Source organism: Poecile atricapillus, chromosome 14 (assembly GCF_030490865.1).
Source record: "Poecile atricapillus isolate bPoeAtr1 chromosome 14, bPoeAtr1.hap1, whole genome shotgun sequence".
In the NCBI taxonomy this organism is placed as follows: Eukaryota; Metazoa; Chordata; class Aves; order Passeriformes; family Paridae; genus Poecile; species Poecile atricapillus.
Genome location: NC_081262.1, coordinates 11,679,415 through 11,694,672, shown reverse-complemented (window position 1 = coordinate 11,694,672; position 15,258 = coordinate 11,679,415). Strand labels below are relative to the sequence as shown.

The 15,258-nt window shown below is 40.1% G+C and overlaps 2 protein-coding genes across 2 annotated transcripts in view; one reads left to right on the top strand and one right to left on the bottom strand.

Annotated features, from left to right (window-relative positions):
* The window catches only part of C14H7orf50 (chromosome 14 C7orf50 homolog), a 122,305-nt gene that overhangs the window by 63,073 nt on the left and 43,974 nt on the right, over nt 1–15,258 (top strand). The gene's annotated exons all lie outside the window — the stretch shown is intronic.
* Nucleotides 1–15,258, bottom strand: part of GPR146 (G protein-coupled receptor 146) — a 46,117-nt gene that overhangs the window by 19,582 nt on the left and 11,277 nt on the right. Inside the window, exon 2 of the mRNA XM_058850160.1 lies at nt 4,405–4,448. The gene's annotated coding sequence lies outside the window, so the exon portion shown is untranslated. The remainder of the gene's footprint in view (nt 1–4,404; nt 4,449–15,258) is intronic.

Genomic DNA, 15,258 nt, shown 5'->3' with positions numbered 1-15,258 from the left:
AGTTTGGCAGCAGTGCAAGAGATTGGTTTACAAACATTTCACACCAGGAAAATATTTGGAAACCAGTAATGTGGTGTTTGGCCTCTACAATTATAAGCAGCAATAGATGCAATTTTTGTTCCATTAGAGCCATTTGGCAGGTTAGTGGTTCATTTATCTGTTACCAAAGATTTCCTAGCCAGGAAATCTACTTTGCAAAAAATCCATATTTTAGGCTGAGTTTTTTTTTGACAGGGAAAAAGTGATTAAAAAAATAGCAAAATGTCAAAACAAAGGGTTAAATCATCAGTTAAATACAGCACAGTAACACTGCAAAGCTTGATTCTTGTTTCTGGATTTTAGAATGAATTTTCCTTTAAGCAGTAGCTAAATGGTTTCCTTATATTGTTCATGTGTTGCACGAACCAGATCAGATCAGTCTTAAAGTTCATAATTTTCCCCAGAGTGTCTGAAATCCTACTACAAAGAGTACTTTCGTCTTAAGAGTCTGACACCAAGTAGAAATAAAAGGCTGAAATAATAGCACCACTAACTTGGCTTAATTAATTGTATGTTTCTGTACTTAAGCTTGAAGGGTGGAAAGTATTGCTTTAAAAGCTACCTACAAAACTGGTGAATGAGCAGCCACTCAGGGTGCCACTTCAAAGAGAAACACCCAAAAGAGCAACAGAAGGGAAGCTGCTTTTGAATTCTCTCAGTTCCTCCTGGCAGCCCAGGGCTTGCAAAGGAAAACAACCCAGAAATGGTTATTTTCTTTTGTGTTAGTTACATAACAGGCTCCCAGCAAATAAAGCTGGAGGTGGAGCAGCCATACAAAGACCCACTTTGTAATCTGTGCCTGCCATAGCTGTACAAAAGGATCTCACCTGAATTTAGGCATTTTTCCGTCCTGGCTGAGGGAGATTCTTTACACTGCAGCCAACTTGATAAAATTCAGGAGCCCTGTGTAACTCTTGGTTTCACTGGTGAATATTTTGTAATTTGAGCCTTCATGGTTACTCCAGATTTGTACCTTAGTGCTGAAGCAGTTGAACAAATCTTGGTTTCTACAGTTTTTTATTTTTCATATTTCTCTGTGTGCAATTTTGTATTATGTAAAGAGGTAGGGGAAAGTAACTGCAAAAGGGAAAGCTGGTTTATACAAGAGTGCTCAGTCTTCCCTTTGGAATCAGTTGAAGCTCCATAAATTGTTCTTTCATGTTAAGCATCCTGTGCCACCTTTACCCTTTGCAGCCACGCTGTGGCTTCCACAGAGCAGCATTTGGGATGTGGGCTGGTACTTCACTGCTGCAGATGACAGCCCTGGCTGCTCAGCAGCCTTTCTTCTGTCCCATGCTTGTCCTGCATCCCCCTGACTGTCAGCTGCTGGATCCCTGGCTCTGCCACCCTCACTTTCTCCTTCCCACAGCTCTGTAGTGGCCTGCTCTTGGGTTTGCCACTTCAGTTTGTGATTTACCAGTTATAAAATCCCAGGATTACAGGTGTGCTCCTTTACTGTCCTCAGGTGTCAGCTGTAACATTGCTGCCAAGATGTTGTGTTGCCCTCATTTTTAAAGGGTGATTAGGAGACCAGTCTGAGAGTAGCTATAACTGATGAAAGGATTGAGAGAATTTATATATTTGGCAATTCTAACCATTTTTTACACTTACTTTATGGACCTGGAAAGGAGGGAGTTGCAATAAATACGAAATTCTAAAATGTCACCTGTGCCCAGCTTCTACAAACTTTATTATCATTACCTCTGTAAGAATTAAAAGTCAGTTCATGTACTCCAGAGCAGCAAATATTGTCAGACAATGTGTAATGGAAATTTCTGAGAGCCAATATTTAACATCTTGAAATGAGAAGCATCCGGGATAACTTTTGGAATCACTTGAATTCACTATATATTACAACAAAATATGAAGGTAAATATTAAGGTATTTTCATCAGATGGATTTAAATTAATCTTTGGATTTCCTTTAGAAAAAGAAATGAAGAATTTTTCAGTAATGGAGAAACAGGGTGCCCCTCATATTGCTCTCACTCTTAAGTATGATGTAGAGAAAAATTACTTGGCAGTCGTTCCATTTCCATGGTTAAACTCTTGTTCTTTGAGTCCAGAATGCTCTTAAATTATCTGGTTTAGGCCCTGATACTGCAAATTAACTCTGGGTATTAGATGCGTAAACAGAGGCACAGCAAAACCCCACTGAAATTAAAAAGCTGTGTGTGGCCTGGGGCTCTGTCTCATGGGGCTGTTTGCTGGGGGTTTGTTTATTTTTTAAATGTTCTAAAATGTTTCCCAAGTAAGGATGTGATATTCCATAAATGACAGATCAGTAGTAGCAAACTTCAAACTCTCTTACAAAGTAGCTTTTCTTGGCTCTGTTTAGGAAAATCTCTTTGATTCTGCTTGTATTTAATGTGCTGCTGGGTAACTGGAACATACATCTTAAACCAAATTCAGAGAGTACCATGAACTGACACCTGCTGAAGTCTTTAATTAAAAGTGGTTTAATCTCTAACAATCTCTAGGTACATAAGCAGAAAGTATCTCTGTTTCATGTGTACTTTGAACTGCCATTCATTTAGAAATCAAAGATTTGTAAATGAAACACAGTATGCCAGACACGATGATGTTTGCCTGGAATCTCTTCTTGTTGGCATAGCCTGGTTTTCCTGGTGCTGTCAGCCCCCAGGAATACCTTCTTATTAAAAATTACAGAGAGAGGGAAAAATATAGAAGGAAGACTGTCTTAAAAAAAGTGTGTGTATCAACTATCTAAAAAATATATTTAAAGCAGGAAAACACAGTGGGACATATGGTGGAGAACTGCCAGTGGATTAAGACTTTTTATCTGAGTATCTTGCAGGTGAATATGTTGGAGGAGCTGTTTCTACACCAACTCTAGGTTTTGGGGTAACAGATATTTTTTTTTTAACCATATCTTCTAAAAGAATGGTTGCCTGTGGAGCTGCATACATATAATGGGCTTATGACTGGCCTTCAGTGAAGAATTTAAACTTAAAAGCTTGTTTGGCTGTAGTTGATATCTTATTCAATATATCCTTTCTGTTTTTATACACAGTCTCTAAGATTAGTGTGGTTGAGTATATTGAAAGTAATAAAAAACAGACACAGAAAAATTGTTGCATGTTTAAAGAAAAAAATCATAAAATGGAAGAGGAAGTGCATCATTTATTATAACACCATGTAGACTAATGAAAAACACACTGCAGGCTGGAAATTTGTTAAGAGCTGAACTCAAAAAGTTTCCACTCCCAAAAAATGCCTTGGGGCCTCCAGCTGTAAGCCTGTGGCTAAAGAGGCCCTATGGTAAACTGACATAAAAAATAAGTGCTCCATAAACAGTCAGCTCCTGTTTCACAATAGTTGGAAAGATATTTTTAAAAAGTATTACTATTGATGCTGACTGTACCTTATCAAAGTAAAGGGAGGCAGTGCATTTATGACTAAAACTTTTGGGAGTTGGACACTGGGCACCAAAATGTTTATTGTACATAGGAGGAATATGAAAAAGATGAGGTGACCTGCTGAGAGTAACAGAACAGCAGCTGGTACTGGCAGAGCTGGAATTAATATTAAATAATTCCTAGCTTTTCCTCCTTTGCTCATTAGACTGGGCTGTACAAGTCCCCTGTTCCTCTCTATGTGGAGCAGGTGCCACCCCTTGTACCCAAGCAGTTCTTTTGTTGTGTGCAAATACCCCCTCAGAGCACTGCTGGTGTTTGCACCATCAGTGCTCACATGAATGGAATTAATTGGCCACTTGGAGAAGGCAAGATGAAGTTTTGTGTCTGTCCTTTGATTAAGTTTAGATTAGAAGTCTTTCCTAAAGGTGCATCTTCTCTGCTGAGCTCACAAGGGCTTGGCTTTGCCTTTGTCTTTCCCCTTCTCCCTGATCAGCCCTTGTTAATGACATTCCCATGGGTTGTGGACTCCCAAGGCTCTCCCAGGAAGGCATTGCAGCCTCCAATCCTTCTTCACATGGCTTGGGAAGCATTTTATAGACGTAATACAAATTAAACCTTCTGATGTGCCTTCAGTCTGTTTCTCCAGAGGTTTCCCTGCCTGGCAGAGAGCCCTGGTGTGCCTCAAAGGCAATGGGACACTTCCACAGAGTCCAGATTTCACAAGCCTAGATGTAGTAAATTGAATGTAACTTTATAAGACTCTTCAGGTGGCTGGTTTGTGATCTTTGAGAAGGACAATCTGAGAGTCAATATCATTTATCTCAGTTACATCTTCAGTCAGGACTTGGTAATCCAGTCCCTTTTTACAGAAGTAGATATCGGGTCTAGAAGTCCCAGTTTTGGTAAAATATTTTCACAGTTTAACATGGATAAAATAAGCATGTGCAATAATAATCATCACACTGTATTACTACAGCTCTACTTACATGAGTTGCAGCCCGGGAGAATGTCAGCCTGGGACAGGGAGCCACTGGGAGGAGAAAAGGGAAAAAAAAAAGAAAAGGTGAAACAGTTATTTCTAGGTGATTGAAAGAAATGAAAACAAAATTCAATCCAATCTGGTAAATATAGATCACTTTAATTTTTTTGTCTTGCATCTCCCTATACCATCTCTGTGTAGCATTTACAATACCCAGTGTTTTCATCCAGATTAGAAAATCTATAACATAATTGTTCGTGGTGTTCGATCTTGTAATGTCTCACAGTGGGGCTGATGGTTTTATTTACACTTGTGAGGTGAATTGAAGATCTTGAATAAAAGCTGTAGATTGATCTAAAAATGGAACCATAACTTCCTTTTCCTCATTAAAAATGTCATGCTTGGTGGGTTAAAACTGACATGTAACAACCCCTATATGAAATATTTGTCATGTTATATGAAACCACAATAAATGTCACTTTGGTTTGTTACTGTACAAAGTGGTGGGTTTGGCACACAGTGTCACGTTAATTCACTTTACTGAGTATGTGTTTGTTCCTTTGCATGCTATGGGGAAAAATATAGAGAATTATATTTTATTGCATTGTAAGAAGTGTAATATATCTGTCCGCTCAAAATTTGTAGCCACTATTTCAGTATGCAGATGCAGCTTATCTAAAGGAGAAGAAAAAACAAGTAAAGCACTAATTTCCATATCTATTTCAGTAGAAAAAAATATAAACATGCATACGTAAGGAATTAAAGAGATTTGAGCTGAGATTAATGATTGAACAGTAATATTTGTAGAGAAAGGCAAACAGTAAATGAGTTTTCCCCTAAAAAGAAAGATTAACTTGTTCAAGGGTACTTAATTATGACTGCATTTTGAGGTAAGTAGAATACTTTATCAGGGAAAAAATGTTTTAAGATAGCTGCCTGTGCCACTTCATTCTTTTTTGTATTAAAGTTTTATTGAGAGATGCAGCGCTGGTCTGTAAAAGATCTGATCTCACTCTGATGCACTTTCTGTCTACTCTTAGCACCAGTTATGGTTGTTACTACCACGTTTTCCACTCAGGGCTCCCCAGCTCTCCTTGGCCTCTCTCTGCCCTCTGTTTGACATCTTGTGGCTGGCATTTAAGGGCCCAAGAAAAACAAACAGTGCAGCCAGTATTTTGCTTGCAATTTTAGTTTCGTAGTTTGATGGAGAATGGTAAATAGAAGGACAAACTGTTACTATTTTTATGTAGCCTTGATCTTGAGAGAAAGGGATTGCCATGGCTAACGTGTCTTTGTGATGTGCCACAGAGGTGGAAATGCCCAACGCCCAACTCTGGTGGCTGTAAAATCCTACAGCAGTGGCTGGCTCATCCCAATCTATGGCTGGCCTCACTTCTCAAGAACAAAAATAAATCTGCCACAGATCCATGCAAAGAAGGAGCAGCTGTTCTGTTCATACTTCTGTGTGAATTTAAGTCACATTCAGGGACATAGTGGGACAGCTGTCCCGTGCTTAGAGCAGAAACTGATTGTGGAGAGCTTCTCCTGGTTCTTCTCACTGCTGAAGTCCCACCTGGACACAGCTGTGACACATCTGGAGCTCTGGGAGCTCCAGCTGTGTAAAGATAGGCTGCAGGAGATGGCTCCCCCTGAGTAATGCAGTCCTTCAGTGCTTTAGTTGTGTCCCATGTGGGCATAAATATCACTAGAGTTAGACATAAACTGTTGAATTCAGCTGGCAAAGTTGCACAAGTGTCTTTATATGCATAGCAAGGGCATTACTGAGATCTGCATTGCAAGGACCATGGCTGTGGGCTCATGGAGCTCCTAGGGCTGGGTTGGAGAAATGTTCTGTGGTCACCCAGCAGTCTCCAAAGGGAAGCTTTGCTACTGCTGAGCTGCTGCAGCTTCCCAAGGATAACGTGTGACTCACTGCTTTCCTCCTTAGTTACTCAGTAGCCCTTCTGCATTGATTTTCTTGCTTTCTGATCCTTGCTGTTGAAGTACAATTTCTTTTATGTAGTAAATAATGTTTCAAGATTGATTAAATCCCAACATGAATCATAATGGAAATGCTGAGCTACACACATGGCTCTTCACATCTGTAAGGCTGTGGAGATGAATAACAAGTTCTGTAGTGACAACCTTAAAGTGTGTTTGCAGTTTTGCTGGGAGCTGAACTCACTGGTTTTTGTTTTATTGTAGGCAACTTGAGTGGAATAAAATGCTGGTTAATCAGTTTGAAATGAAATTGTGGCATGGGCAGAATGAACATAGTTATTTCTAGATAGCTTAAAGAATGGAGTATGATTTCAAAGGTCACGTGTAATTATACTTTTATTCACGAGGCCTGTTCTTTGTATTCTAACAAATATAATTCATGTGTTGTATTAATCATACAGAATTCTGAATGAGAACATAAAATTCTGCAGTGCTATAATTAAGAAAAATGAAAGTGATAAGGAGTAGCAGCTATGTAGCTAATGAAGGACTTAATTTCAAAGTGTGTTTTAGGCCATTAAGTACTACAGAGCAAGAAGTGCTGCTTTGGCAGCACAAGGCAAAGGAAGACAGTTGAGTACCACTCCCTTCCCCAGCCAGCCTCGCTGGGAATACCGGAGAGCTCCGGCTGTAGTTCCGGCAGTAGCTTGCACAAGGAACGTGCAAGAAGATATAAATCAGTGGTTCAGACTGTCATTTAGCAAGGAAAATCTTTTGTATTCTGCATGTGGACATGAATTTTTCTCTATGCAAATGTTTTTATCCTTTCAGGCTAGACTAAGCTTTACAAAGTTATAAAGCCAAGAGCTCAGGTGTTTTTTTGTGTGTGTCAGGACTCTCCAGAGGCTGGGATCTGCAGGCCATCCAGGACATGATTGTTCACGCTGTGCTTTGCATTTTCTTTCTTGTATCTTTTTTTTTTAAGAAGTCTGAAGCGTTTTCCTTGTGTGGTTTCACAACCCCATCTTTTTTTTTCCCAAACAGCAGGAGTCCTATCACTAGATCAAATTTGGAATTCACTACTTCCAACAATTGTCTAATGGATCCACATGTTTACACAGCATGACACTGGCATCCATAGTGTCATGGAAGCCCCCCAATCAGTACTACTGTTCCATGCTTCCTCTCTGCTAAAAAAAAAAAAGGAAGAAAAAAAGTGAAAAGCTACAGGCACCTTTTTTCCTGGTACTCAGGGGAGCAGTGAATGGTCCCTCTGTTTCAGCCACCAGTATTCCCTCACAAAATTTTAGAACAGACTTTTTCCCATCTGCTCTAACTGAAAATGCCGACTCTCAGGTATTTTTTCAGTCCTTATTGTATCGATAAATAAATCTTAAAATCATAGAATCCCAGAACTGCCTGGATTTTAAGAAACCTTAAAGATCATCCACTTCAGCCCCAGTGCTGTGGACACACCAGACCAGGGTGCTCAGAGCTCCACCACACCTGGCCTTACTTCCAGGGATGAATGCTACAAAACGGGAGACTGGAAAATAACATTTCCAGACCCAATCCTTTCTTCCTTCCCGAGACTCTCTGTTGAATAAAAACTTTTATCTGTGTAGTGATGTGCCCCTAACTTGCAGCACCCACACCACTGCCTTGATGAAGCTCCAGCTGCTTCTCCCTGCCACTGATGTGTCCCTGTGCTGATGTGAGCATCAAATGTGGTGAATCAAATTACCCAAAAGATCCTTCTGAAAACCAGAGCACCGAGGGGCAGGCACAGGCACTTGGCATTTGTGTAGCATGGGACAGCCATTTGTAATTTACTCACCCCTGTGTTTTGCCAAGTGTTTGATTCCTGTTCCCTGTTATTGGATGTAAATGAATCAGTAGCAATTACTTGGCAACAGTCATTTGCTCTGAAGAAACTTAGTCCCTGGTAGCATTGAATGAAGGAAGGGGGGGTTTGGCTGGGACACCAGAACCTTTCTTTTTTTAATGCTCTCATGGGATCTTTCACTTCCACACAAGCAACTGCCTGAACTGGCCAAGTGGTCTTGATTTAATGTTGCTTTATGAACACGACTTGTCGCAGCTGCAGGATGTCATAACCTCTATTTCCTTAGCTTAGATTTGAAATCTGGAGCCATATGATTCAGATGAACCACAACTGCCCTAGCTTAATTTAACTTGATGTATTTGTTTTGAAAATACCGTTGTTCACTCCAAGTTTTAGTTGCTAAACAAATTAAGCTGATCTGCACTGGTAAATGGGGAATACTGACCAGCTTGATTAAAAAACTCCCTAAAAGCTGCAAAGAAAGCTCCAGTAATCTTTAGTTTATCAGTGCCAATGAAAATATTTCATTAATGTAAACTTTAAATACAAAAATTAGAGATTATCCCTGAGATGAGTGTAGCTCTGATGCAAAAAAAAAAACCCATATTCTTACAAAAATAATTGTATGTTGTACAGTATTTCAGGGAAGTATAGTGAGATCACCAAAAACTGTTGCTGCAGACAGGATTCAGAGTACAAGATGATGAGCAGAACTGGGTTGGCTTTGCATTCAAAATTTGATTTTACAGGGCTCCTGCTCTTGTGCAGCTTAGAAACAAGCTTTTGCATTTGAAGTAAAGCCAACTGGATTTGTAAAGATACTTATCATATTCTCTGGCCCCATTCAAATCACCAGAAAATATTAAGGCTGACAAGCCTAACTTGATATGCTTCTCAATTAATATTTTTATGTTAGATTATAGTACACACAGATTTGCTCAAGTGCCAGGTTTGAAGTCTCTCAGCTGGTTTCCAAGTGGCAGATGCTGCCTTCACTACCATATGTCTGCTCTCCACAATAGTAAATATTAATGTCAGAGTTCAGCGTCTTTCTTTGTAACTTGTTGCATTAGAGCAATCTTAATTTAGTCCATTTTAAAATGAGACTAAACTTTTCAGTTCTAGGTTCACATGTACAGGGTGTGTAAGCTCCCCGTAACTCCTTGTTATTTTTGGCATTTTGTCTTCTGTTGAAGTTTATGTGCTTATCAATTGAGCAGGATTTTCTGTTGTTTTGTAAATTATTTTTTAAGAGTAACTCATCTAGAGTAAGCAGGCAGAATAAAAGCTTTGCCACATCCTTTCTAAAGATACTTGATCGTGTGCTTTAGATGTGTAAAATAAGAAAGGGATAAAAAAAGAAAAAAGGGATACAGTCTTTGTCATGGCTGTAGTCTGTTAAATACAAAAAAATCCCCCAAACTTTCCCCAGCATTTGCAAACCCACTCTTTTATTGAAGAGATTGAGACACAGCAGAAGTGAAAAATCACCCAAAAGGGTCTGCCTGGGCACCCAATCACTGAAGGTCAGTCTCAATTGCTAATATGTCCTGTGAGATTTTTCTTACTGCTTGTTATATAAATGAAGATTCATTTACAGGCTCTAATTTGTAGAATTTTTTTTTATGATTAAGTTTATAAATGTCATAATCTAATTACATTCGTAACTTCCACTTTCTACTCTGCTTGTTTGTAGTGGTATTTTGTATATTTTCTTATTTAATTATTCATAGATGCTCAGAGAGACTAAACAGAAAGTTTGAGAGCTGGGATGTTTTCCCAAATGTAGTTTGGCGCTGTTGGCCAGTCAGTGAACTGCTTGTGCAGTCTGAAATAGAAGCAGCCCCAGCAGCACCTGCTGGAACAGCATCTGCAGGATGCTAAGTTTGGCAAATCAGCATTTGTGTGTCGATAACGTGCAGGTGGATCAGTGGGAGGGCACCGCAGAGTTACTTCTAATTGTCAGGTGTGGCTTATGGAGTGGAAAAGTGCGGAGGAAATTGTATTCAAATACTGAAAATTACCTTACAATTAACATGCAATTTTACTTGATGGATTTTCGTCAAATCTACTTACTGCCAAACTGCGTGGACTGAGTGAGCTTTCTTATCCTCCTCCTATTTCCTCTCCCTCCCAGGATATTGCAGCAAATTGGTTCTGAGTTTAGCGTAAGGCAGTGGAACCATTCTGGATTTAAAAGCTGGTGTTGGTGTCTGGAGGCAGTGCTATGGCCCAGGGACTTGGCTGAATTCCTCAGCAGTGGTTCCATGACCAGCTGAAGCAGTTTCCTGCACTTCACCATCCCTTCTTTTTTTTGACATGGTCACTGAAAATTACTTATGCACCCTAAGATTTAACCTATCCCATATTAGACTGTGCAATGTCCCAGCCTTGTAGTCTGACCTGACTTCATTTATATTCACACACACACACACACAGAGCTGACATTTCACACATCTCTCTGTCAGAGTTGCAGAGCTGATGCCTGAAGAGCACTCTCTGGAACCTGCTGCCAGCTCGATGGCACCAGCTGTGGCCAGGCAGCTCCCAGGAGGGGCCATGTTTGGTCCCCAGCTCGATGCCTGCACTGCCTCCTGTGCTGGTACCTGCCTGGTGGCTCGTGGGTGTCTCAGCTAACCTGCTGCTGGCACACAGAGCTGCCTTCAAGCCTGCTGTCAGTACCAGAGGTTACTGCTCTGAAGGTTTGCACCTTCTACCAGAGGTGAAGGATTGCGGAAGGGAGTTGGAGGAGAGGATGGTGAGTGCTGTAGGGCTCGAGCAGGGAGAAGCTGGAGGTGGCTTGAACATGTTGTTGAGACAGAAAAGAAGAATGGGATTTTGCAACAAGGAGGAAGTGGTGTGGTTGATTTGCCACATCACAGTTCTCAGTGGCCCACCCATTTGTTTTGACATAAATACCTACTCTTGAGCTATGTCGAGGCATGAAGATGACACGTACCCTCACACTTGTGATCTTCAGGGTTGTGGCTGCTCTTTGAAGAGTGAGCTTGATGTTTTAATGTTTTGTTTGGAGACTCAAGCATTCAGATTTGTAATTCTGCCCTTCTAGCCATTTCCCTGATTTACCTTGCAGAGTAAACATTCTTTTGTTCCGTTTCCCAGACTTCCTTTTCCTTTTCTTTGCTGTTGGCTTAATTTTGAGATATGATACTCAAGTCAGAGGTGTCTCCTTGGGAGCAAAAAAAACCCCAACAGCTAAGGGTTTGAATGAGCTAACTATTTTCTCTGTTTAGAAGCAGCAGCTTACTTTCCAGTATTCTGGAAGTCCTCAAACCAAGACCCTGCCAAAGGCACTGACTTAAATGGCAGCAGTGCTTAGGAGAACATGCTCAGGTTTTCTGGCAGCTCTTAGAAGCCACTTAGAATAAACAGGCACATTGCTTGCAGCAAGTGCCCCACAGTTTGGAAAGCACTGCTGAAGGCAAATTTGTGAAGAATTTCTTCTTGTGGTTATAATTTTCCATTTTCATTTCTTCTGCAGTGAGTCCAGTTTCCTCAGGGTTTGATATCTAGGATCTTAATATCAAATCTGGAATTAATACAAATGTATTTAGAGTCTAAGACATTTGCAGGGTTCATAGCAATAATTCACTGTGCGGCACAGTGGGGAACTCAGTGTGTTTTCAACATTCTCCCCCTCTACATATACAGATTTTTATAGCTGAATTGAGAATTTATAACATGCTGGGTTCTCATATTCCAGGTCTGTTTGTTTCTAAATCTATACACAGAACTTGGACTTGGCCATAAATTTCTGCAGATGAAATGAAGGCTGATTAGAATTTTAATATTAAGGAAGGAAATGGCCTTGGGTAGTGCACTACAGAGCAGAACAGGCCTTCTGTTAATACACAAGAGTATTACTGTTTTCTTGAACTTTGCCTTCCAATCCAATTACAACTTGTGCCTAGAAATCATAACTCTGGTGCCTCCCAGTTGATAATGCTGAATGTTATCCTTGTCTAAGCTTATATAATTTCCAGCAGTAAAAACAATCTTGATTATAAAACTGCTAGATAATATACTCCTAAAATTGAGTTATGGGCAATAGTACATGGTCTTTGTTGATAAACAAAGCAGTCATGATGGTATATCAAAGTGACCCAGTTCTGTCTTGTTTTAAATTAAATGAAATCAAGATTTTTTTCCTTAGGATGTGCAATTCCTGTGATGACATATTGTCTAACTCACACTTTGTGATAAGAACGAAGAGAAAGCTTTCAGTGTAAATGATTTTTTTTTTTTCCCCCCCCAAGTCAAGCAAAATAACGGGAAGCTCTGTGTTGGCTTTCATTTTAAGCACTCCTGTGATAGTATCATGCTCACAGTATGAAATGAGCTCATCCAAGGAGTAGTTCCAGCCAGTTCCCTTATCAGCGTACGCCATCGTAGCTCAGGACGTGTCCTCCCGTGTCCTCCTCCCCTGCCCTCGCTGATAACTGCATTGGACCAGATGCTGCGTAATTCCCTGGATCTGCATTTCCCATTCCTTGGGCTGCACACATCTTTGTTGCACATTTACAGCAGAAAATATTATTACTGAAGTGTGGAGTCACATTCTGGTATTATTTCATGAAAATCGATTCTGATTCCTTGCTACTTCAGAGTATGTTATTAGCACAGTACAACTAATAATTTTCTTACAAAGGAAATTACAACTGTATCCTTGTTTAGATGCTGCCTTTGTATTTATAGGATATAAATATATGCCAAACGTGGTGGCTAAACTTGGCTACTTCTCCTTCTGGTTTCTGTGGTTTTCCTTCATTGTCCAGAAAAAGTGCCGACATTCTCGATTCTCTTGCATCCATCACCAGGTTTGGTGAGATGTCCACTCTTGGAAGAAAAGGATCAATGGATATTTGTTTCTTTGGGCCTTTACATTGTATAGCAGACTTTTATCATTTATTATCTATCTCTAAGAAGTTTTGTTTATTGTTTTCACACCATTAAAAAGTCACATTAGTGGCACAGTCTGAAACATATTTATCCCACTCTAAAATCTCAAGGGGTTGTGCACAGGCTGTTATGCAAGTAGGTTTATTTTAGATTAGATTTCTTTCCTTTTTTCTTTAGTCACTTGTGTTTGAAATGTATGTCTGATGTTGATTCCTTTTTATGTTCCATTGGGGGCATTTGATTTTGCAGCTAAAAAAATTGAATACTAAATGCTCTTTTTGCATCGATAAATAAGAGGGTATTTTCTTCTTTCAGTCATTCCTAGGATTTAAGGCCTGAAAAAGTAACCAAAAATAGAACAAATCCAAAAAGGCTAAAATATAAATGTATTTTTATAATTTGTGGGGGTTATACTGCAAATCAGGGCAGAAAGAATAAGCTATATGACAGATACCATTCCAAATGAAGAAATTAAAATTATTCCATTGTGTCATCCATATTGTAAGAACAGTGTGGATGAACTCAGACTTCTTTAGTGATTTTTCCCCCTATATTAGCCCACAAACCTTTTAGTAGTAACCAGAAACATACAGGTTTGTGTTGATTTGGTATAATGAATCTTATGCTGAGAAAGAGAGTTGTACTCAAAGATTTTTTGTTTCCCCCTTGTTTCTTAAAGTAGAAAAATGCTAATGTTTCTTTTCTGAACTTCCAGACTGGAACAGAATTTGGTAATACTGTTCCCAGGGTAATGTACCCTTCACAGATCTTCTCTGTAGAGCTTATGAATTCTTTTGTTTGATTTCTTGCAGTTTCTGGGCACAGCACAGTAAGTTTAGTTGGTATCTACATTAGACTTGGCATTTCAGTAGCATTCCAGCATAAAGGTTCTGCTGTGATTCAGTGCTGAAGGTGCAGTGAGTCGGCTCTGGAGAGACTCATTTCTTTCTGGTGCCATATGTTATCTTTGATCAGGAAACCATTTGAACTGAGATGCCTTCAGATATAATATGAGCAAATATAGGAGTCCAGACAGTTTAGCTGCAAGGGAGGATCCAGTTGTGGTTTTGCCTACAAACACTTTTTATTTGTTGAGTTACAGTTTTTAATTACTCACAACTGTGAGGGATTTCATGTCAGCCATGTGAGCTCTATGAGCATTCACAACTGAACTATCATGATGAGTTTTCTGTGTATTTTTAGTCCTCCCCCCTCCCCAAATCACTTCACTCAAAGGCTGAGGAGAAGGGAATATGAGACCAAAATACAAAGCCTAAGCCAGTGATCCAGCTTGCATCTTATACTGGAAGCTCCTCAAATGATCCAGGCATCATACAAAATTCTGGCATCAAACCAGGCAGAACCCCGTGCTCCAAAACCAACCAGTATTGCTTGTAGTGACAGACAGGGGCACACAAAGAGCTCCATCCTGTGCCAGGAGCAGGGTTCCTGTCACTAACCCTGGAGACCTTCCCACCCAAGGTGGTACCTGCCCTGCTCAATGTGGTCCTTAAATAACCAACTGCAGAAGCAAGTGGACACACATGTGTGTACCCAGAGTATCCCCACGAGCAATGAATGAATTCTGCAGCTTTTGTCAGAGTTGTCTCCACCTAAGAGTTTCCAGAAAAACTGGTGGGAGTGCAGCTAACACCTTCAGCCATCATCCTTCCTGAAGGATGATGCTATATCCAATGTTTGTTCAGGCAAGGACATCTTAATCTTATTCTAATAGGTTTTAATTACTCACTTCTGCAGGATCCCTGCCTGGGAGTAACCACAAGCCAGATACTCTGTGAATGATTATCCCAAGAAGTTCTTAATTACTGTGGAGTCACTCCAGCTCTTTAAAATGTATTGCCTGTACTGGTACTATAAATCCATTTTCCTCTCCATTTGCTGTGGAGGCCTTTGTACCCTGGGTTCTGTGTAAATGAAGGCCCAGAGATGCTGCTGTGGATTATTTCTCATGCTGCTGGCTGTCACCTACAGCTGAGCCCGTGCCATGGGGATACAGCTACAAAAGACCCTGATAACCAAACAAGTCAGGTATTATATGGCCTAGTTTTTAAAATTCTGATTATCACTCTGGAGAAAGAGCCACAAAAATGGTACAGAATTGTCTGTCTTTGTAGTGGATTCTGTGGCTTCCTA